The sequence below is a fragment of the Marmota marmota genome, unplaced genomic scaffold (assembly GCF_001458135.2).
Source record: "Marmota marmota marmota unplaced genomic scaffold, marMar, whole genome shotgun sequence".
Classification (NCBI taxonomy): Eukaryota; Metazoa; Chordata; class Mammalia; order Rodentia; family Sciuridae; genus Marmota; species Marmota marmota.
Window position 1 is genome coordinate 54,096,409 of NW_026000174.1, and position 7,548 is coordinate 54,103,956.

Genomic DNA, 7,548 nt, shown 5'->3' on the forward strand with positions numbered 1-7,548 from the left:
TCAGTGGAACTGCTCAGTGGAGGAAGACCCGGACCCCATCTGCCTTGACCCTGGCAGGAGGCTCTGCTGGCTGGGCCCAGTCCTTGAGCTGCAGAGTCGGGGGCAGGATGGAGGTGCCCCTGGCCCTCAGGGCTCTTGCACGTGTTTTTGGGTGTGTTTCCTAACAGTATAAGTGGCTACGGGAGAGAGCAAGGCCCAGGAGACCCTCCCAATCCAGCACACCCTGGGCCAGCACCCAGAGGGAGAAACAGAACACAGCCAGCACCCCAGGACTCTCTTTCCCGCCCCTTTCTGGTTAATCCCAAGGATAACCCTGAACTTGACCTCTAATGCCATCGTTGTGCCTGATTGTTTCATTTTTTAACTTGATGTGAACTGGATCATGGAGTCGCGTTTGTTCATTCTCATTCCGACATCGTATTCCACCTGCCAAGCCGATTTTAAACATAAAAGAGCTTAGTGACTGTTGCATGGTGCCCTGTGATCGTGCAGGACATGCACAGTTTCTTTGCTTTGGCTTCGGATGACAGCGGCTAACCAGTGTGCTGACCCTTACAGTCACAGAGCCTGTGTGTTCTGAGGATGGAGGCCCAGGGAGGCCGGTAAACTATCGCCCAACACATTCTCCAAACAGAATGATGAAGACAAGTAAAAACAGAGATGCAGCCAGTCCTGATGGCGCACGCCTGTCGTCCCAGCGGCTCAGGAGGCTGAGGCAGGAGGATGCAGAGTTCAAGGCCAGCCTCAGCAAAAGCAAGGCGCTGAGCAACTGAGTGAGACTCTGTCTCTGAATAAAATGCAAAAAAGGGCTGGGGATGGGGCTCAGTGGTCAAGTGCCCCTGAGTTCAACCATAGATGCTTCGTGGTAGAAATATCGGGGCCTCACTGCCCCTGGATTCACTTACTAGTGCGTGTGGAGTGCCGCCTGCCCCACCCCCATCTCTAATTTGGACTCCTCCTTCCTCCATCCAGTTGTTGATCTCATCTCGTGACAAATGGGTTAAGGTGGAAGGACCTTTGCAGTTATTTTCTCCAGCAATTTCTAACCCTCATGAGTATGAAGAGCTCCTTTAAAGAGTTCTTTCTTCAGTGCCAGGGATGAACCCAGGGACCCCCACATGACAGGCAAGTGCTCTGCCACTGAGCTATACCCAGTATTTTTTGGTGACACTTTTTCCTCATAAGTAAAAAGAAGTCAGAAACACACAACCCCCCACCCCAAGCTAACTGCTAAGCACCCGCGACTCTATGCTCCCAGACCTGTGTGTGCAAATCCATATCATTCTGTATAGATTTCAATGGGATTAGTTTGTATCTCTCTTTCTATAGTTTTCACTTTTAGAAAATAGATCCTTTTTTTTCTCCCCCGTTGTACTGGGAATCTAATCCAGGACACTTAACCACTGAGCCCCATCCCCAGCCCTATTTTGTATTTTTAAATTTAGAGACAGGGCCTCACTGAGTTGCTTAGTGCCTCACTTTTGCTGAGGCTGGCTTTGAACTCGTGATCCTCCTGCCTCAGCCTCCTGAGCCCCTGGGATTATTGGCCTGTGTCACCAGGACCAGCTAGACTTCATTTTTTTTTTTTTTTTAAGAGTCCTTTTAGACTCAAAATAAGCGAGTTCCCCTGCCTCCCGCCCACCAGTGAGGCACATACTTGTTACACTTGGTCAACCTCTAGCAACACATTGTTAGAACCAAAGACCCTCTTAGGTCTCCTCATTAGTATGGAAGGTCTAAGGCTTTGGCACATGCATGGTGACATGTGTTTATCACCCCAGCATCTCACAGAGCACTTTCACCTTCCTCCAAACCCTCTGTCCTGCCTCTTTGTCCCTCTTGCCCGGCTGGTCTTTCTGTTGTCTCCCTGGTTTCCCTTCCCCCGGGTGTCACACAGTTGCAATGGGACAGTATGTAGCCTTCTCAGATCAGTTTCTTTCACTCAGCCGTGACTTCCATTTTCATTCAATAATATGCCCAGCATTTAACAATCTGCAGCTTTGTGGATGGCTGCCTGATATTTCATCGTATGCAACATGTCAACCTCTCTGAGAGGTTTGAATTGTTTACCCTTTTTGCTGCCGATCACCTGGGGGAGGACGGCTGTGCAGGTCACCTCCTGGCATCCGCGGGGTGAATTCCCGGATGTGCGATTGCTCCTGCAAAGGGCTGGGCCTTGGATAGTAGTTGCCATGTGGCCTCCAGCGAGGGTGCGGGGGGATTCCAGGCGCAAGGGAGGGTCTGACGGAGGGGCTTCTCCATGCTCTTGCCAACTCTCTGGACCATTGAGGTTTTTAAGATTTTGCCAATTCAGTAGAGAAGGCAGGATGCTTATTTAATTTCATTTATCTGAGTCTTAGTAGGGTTTCCTGGTTTTCTATAAAACACACTGACCGCTTGACGCTCTTTGCAATGCTAGTTTGTATTTTTCGTTGTTTGTTTCTTTGGAGTGGGCGTTGAATACAATGATAAAAATTCTTTTGGGGTTTTATTTGTTTGTTTGGTACCAGGGATTGAACCGAGGAACATTTAAACACCGAGCCACATCCCAGCCCCTTTTATTTTGGGGCAGGGTCTCACTAAGTTACTTAGGGCCTCCCTCAGTTGCTGAGGCTGGCTTGGGACTTGCGCTCCTCCTGCCTCAGCCTCTGAGCTGCTGGGATTAATGGTGAGCGCTGCTGCGCCCTGCTGATAAAGTGTTATCTGTTGGGGTCATAAGTGCTTGGTAAGACCCCCCCACACACACCTCTTTCTTTTCTTTTTTAATATGGTGCTGAGGATGGAACACCAAGCCTCCTCTAGACTAGGCAAGTTCTTTACCCCTGGCTGGATCCTATCTTTTCAAATCAACGAATTTTCACCTACCACACCCAATATCTATTATACTTTAAAATACTAATAAAGTGAATGATAATGATAACGAGTATCTGTAGAGTGCTTCTTATAGGCCAGGCATGATGCTGTATACACAACCTTACTCGTGGGAAAAGAGTGTCAGCTAAATAAAAATAAGAGACATGGGGTTCCACGAATTCAATAGCATTTTTGGATAAATTTGTCTTTTGCTAATCACAAAGGTGTCTACATACATTGCAAAACTGTCTCACAGATGAGGCACGTACTTCATTGTCTCCAAAGGCAGTGTTGGCCGAGTCTATAAATCCAACTGCTCCCTTTCACAATTCCAAGCCCTGCCCGTCCCCTCAGCCGTGGTTACCGTTAAGGACTGTTAGTTGAGTCTTTAATTTTTCAGGAAGGGGAAACTAAGGCTTAACGCCAGGCAGGAACTTTTGAAGGTGGTTTATTTATGTCACAAGCGGACTGAGACCCAGGGTCAAGTACCCAGCCCGGGTCTGTGTGGGACGTGGGCCAACCCCCATCTTTATGTCCCTTTGGCATTAGAATGGATGATAACAGATGCTGTGTGGGTACCAGGGCAGAGGCTCCAGGTTCTCATGGTGCTAAGCTCTAGGGAAACCAGTGGGCAGAGACTCGAGGCCCCGGGGGGCACGGCTGCTGGGCACCCCAGGGTCCTGGCACCCTGCCGAGGGTGAACAGCCGCTGGGCCCCTCTGCCCCTCCTCCTGGGCTTGCGTCTCCTGGCTGGGTTTGCAGCAGGCTTAATCTCTGCCTGTGCAGACTCCGCGGAGCCAGCTGGGAGGAGGCACCGCCAGCAGCCCGGCTCCTGCAGGAGGCCCACCGCCCCTCCCTGGGCCCTTGCTGGGCAAGTGGGGCCAGAGCTGTCTGCAGAAAAGGCTGCAGTGCTTCCCCTGGCCAGGTCGCATGGGCTGACTGTCACCCCAGTGGAAGTGCATTTGACACCCCATCTCCCCTTCCCTGGCTCTGCAGCCTTCAATGCAGACACAGAAGGTCTACCTCTATTTCCAGGTAGAGGTGTCTGAGCTTGTGGTGCACTTCAGGGTTAGGCACACCTGTCACAAAAGTGAGGATTGGTCCTTGTACTCCAGGTGGCTGGATTCTTCCAAGAATGGAGAGAACTTAATGGTGCATACAGTCAATAAATCAGTGTTGAATAATGAGAATGCTATAACTCATCATATTTCTCTTTTTGCTTTGGCTGTCAGGAGGCCCAGAACTGAATGGAAAGTTCAATCTTCTAATGGATTCTTTGTATAATTGGTTCCATTCTTTCTCTGTGAGGTCTCTGACACCCTATGGTTGTTTCTGCCTTTTTAAAAAAATTTGTTGGTGCTTATAATCATACATAATAGTGGGATTCATTTTTCATTGTCACATATTTTTTTTTTTGGTACTGGGGATTGAATTCGGGGACCTTGACCCCTGAGCCACATCCCCAGCCCTATTTTGTCTTTTATTTAGAGACAGGGTCTTACTGAGTTGCTTAGTGCCTTGCCATTGCTAAGGCTGGCTTTGAACCCACGATCCTCCTGCTTCAGCCTCCCAAGCTGCTGGGAGTAACATAATTTGATCAATCTCATTCCCTCGTGTCGTCTTCCCCTTCCCTCCCCTCCTGTTCTCCAGCTGTTTCTTAACCATCGTAGTTAGTACAGCCCAAGCATCCCTAATCCCCAAATCCCAAATCCCAAATGCTTCAAATTCTGAACCTTTTTTGAGCACTGACACTGATGTCAGAACTTTCAAATTTTGGAGCATTTTGGATTTTACATTTGGGATGCTCGACCGGTAAAGGCTACGCAACTATTCCAAAATCTGGAGAAGTCCCCAATCTGAAGCCTTCTGTTCTGAAGCACTCTGGACAAGGGACACTCCACCTGCCCGTGCTTGTGTTACAAAAGGCTGCACATCGGTCACAGAAGCAGGGCTTGGTCCTCACCTCATTACAAGAAAGAGAGTGGGCGAGGGCCAGGGTGTGGAAGAGGAAGAAGACCCGAGGGTCTCTACTTGGAGACAGACCAATGCTTTCATCAAAGGGGACTGTGTCCTGGGGACCGTTGGAGACTCACAACATTTGTGTGCCTCTTTCCCTCAGTCCCCTGCCCCACTTTCTCTATTTTCTTTCCTCCGTCTTTTCTCTCCTCTCTTCCTCTCCATCCTTTATTCTCTTACTACTGCCCATTTCCTCCTTCCCCGCTCCCCGTCCTTCTGCCCTCTCTCCTCTCCTGTCCTTCCCCTACACCCTTTCCTCTGGGCAGCCACCGTGATGTTAATATTCTCCATAAACCCGCAGCCCTGGGCTCTTCCGAACCCTGCCCTGGCTTCGGTCTCCTTTTGTCCCTCCTGGGGAAACCCGGCAGGATGTGTCCCATCCCCACCCAGCATGCCAGGTTATCAGAATCAAGCTCCGGGCCTCCCCAGCCCACTGTGCCTCCTGCACACCTCGCCCCAAGGCAGAGATCACCAGGAGGGAGTGCAGGGGGAGGAGGATTCAAAGCCTGACCCAGCTGCTTTTGGTGGCACGAGTTTGTCCATCTGTAATCCCAGTGACTTGGGAGGCTGAGGCAGGAGGACCAAAAGTTCAAGGCTAGATTGGGACAATGAGCTAGAACCTGTCTTGGAAAGGGAAAAGACAAAACCGGCTGGGATGGTGAGGTGGTTAAGACCTGGTTCAGTCCCCAGCACCAAAACCACAACCACCCACTTTCTCTCCTTCCAAGGTCTCTATGGAGTTGAGATTCTCTACTGTGCCCATGGGACATATTAGATAGGGACAGTCTTGACTTAGATTATCAGATCGTTTATTCATTTGACAAATATTGATTCAGAAATGGGCTCTGTGCTGGTTAAGGCACTTGGCTGCACATTTATTTAGGGAGGCCTTCATTGTCACCGGTCGGTCCTGCAAATGTGTGGTTCCGAGAGTGAGTGCTCCTTGCTGTCGGGCCCCTAGCACCTGCTCCCCTTTCCCAGGCTCCCTGGGGCCAGGCCCTGTAACAGGTGCTGAAAAGCCAGTGGTCAGCGAAGACCCTCTGTCCTCGGGGAGCTCTGCCTATTATAGGAAACATGATGTGCCAGTAGAGGACCTTTGTAAGTGTGACAAGTGCCATGAAGTGTGACTTGGGGCCAGTAGAGGGTATCATGAGGGGAGGGCTGAAGGACAGATGGGGACCCAGCCAGGTCATAGGCCTTGTGACGGGATTGAGCATGGCGTGCAGGTGGTCTTGGTGGAGGCACCCGGGCCAGGGGAGGGGACCCCCATGCAAATTAGTCCTGAGACGCGGTTCTAATAAAGTGCCCAAGTTTGCAGGCGGTGGACCTACAGTCCAGTGGAGAGGATTCCAAGCCACCCCTTCGTGAGGCTGCTCCTCTCCATCCTCCTTATTGCCTTTCTGTGCGGGACGCGAGGACTGTGCCCACTCCCCAAACTCCGTCCATGTCATACAGAGCTTCTGGGATGGAATCTATTATTAGCCACATTTTCCAGATGAAGAAATGGGAGCACAGAGTTTAGACATCTTGCTGTGTCCGTCAGCTCAAGCTGCCACAGCAGAATATCACAGCTTAAATGACACACTGATTTCTCACAGTTCTGGAGCTGGGAAGTCCAAAGTCAAGGGCCAGGCCACCCAGCTCCAGGTGATGCTCTCCACCCAGCAGAGGGCCCTCTTCAGGCTATGTGTCACACCATGGAGACAACTCCGGACCCCTTCCTCTTAGGACACCTGACCCTCAAGACCTCACTTCATCTTGTCACCTCCCCACAGTGCTATTCCATATATAGTCACAATGGGGCTTAGGGTTTCAACATAGGAATGGGTGGTGGAGTAGGGTGGGGCTCAAACATTCCACCTCTGACACTTGCCCAGGGCACACAGTAGCTTTGTAGGTCTGTCGGGAACTCGGGCTGCTCCTCTCCAGAGCCTGGGTTGCTAATTACCAGGATCCACTGCCTTTGATGGCTTGTGTGTGACCATTGCTCCTCCAAGGGAGACCTGCTCCTCAGCTTTGCAAATCCACAGCACCTTGCCCCCATGTGGCACTGGCCCATGAGCTGAGGCCCAAACCCACCACTGGGTGATCCCAGTGATCATTCCACAAAAGGACGAGGCTGAGGACACGGCCTGGACACACCCAGGGCCTGAACATGACCATGGAAGGAGAGGGGTTTCCCCTTCTCGTGTTCTGAGCTGCGCCCCAGCCTCCAGGGCAGACTTCATCAGGACTGGTCTGCGTGACCTTGGGCAAGTCTCTTGCCATCTTGCAGCCCCGGCTCCTGCCCCGCTGACCTGCGACCCTGCCCTCTCACCAGGGATCCAAGGGCTGTGGGGTGGGCGAGGTGCCCAGCGCAGAAGCCGGCCAGCCGCAGGCGCGGGGCTCCCCCGCACCCCCCGGGGCGGCGCAGGCCGGGTGGGCTCCGAGGCCGCGGGGCGCCTTTCAGGGCCCTGCGCCCTCGCCCGGCCTCTGGGGCGCTGCCACCCACTAGACGCCCGCCCGAGCCCCAGCGCCGCGGCTCGAGTGGGGCCGAGGCCGGGAGGCGCAGGATCCCCTCCCCGCCGCCCCCCTCCCCGCCGGCCGCCAGCCAACTGCGTGCCCCGGGGGCCGGCAAGAAGCCACATGCCCCCGCAAGGAATGCCGGGCGCAGGGCGGCGGGGCGGCGCTGGGCAGGGCC

At 52.6% G+C, this 7,548-nt stretch overlaps 1 protein-coding gene across 1 annotated transcript in view; it reads left to right on the forward strand.

Annotated features, from left to right (window-relative positions):
• Prdm11 (PR/SET domain 11) overlaps positions 1 to 7,548 on the forward strand; it is a 74,649-nt gene that overhangs the window by 21,132 nt on the left and 45,969 nt on the right. The window lies entirely within an intron of this gene.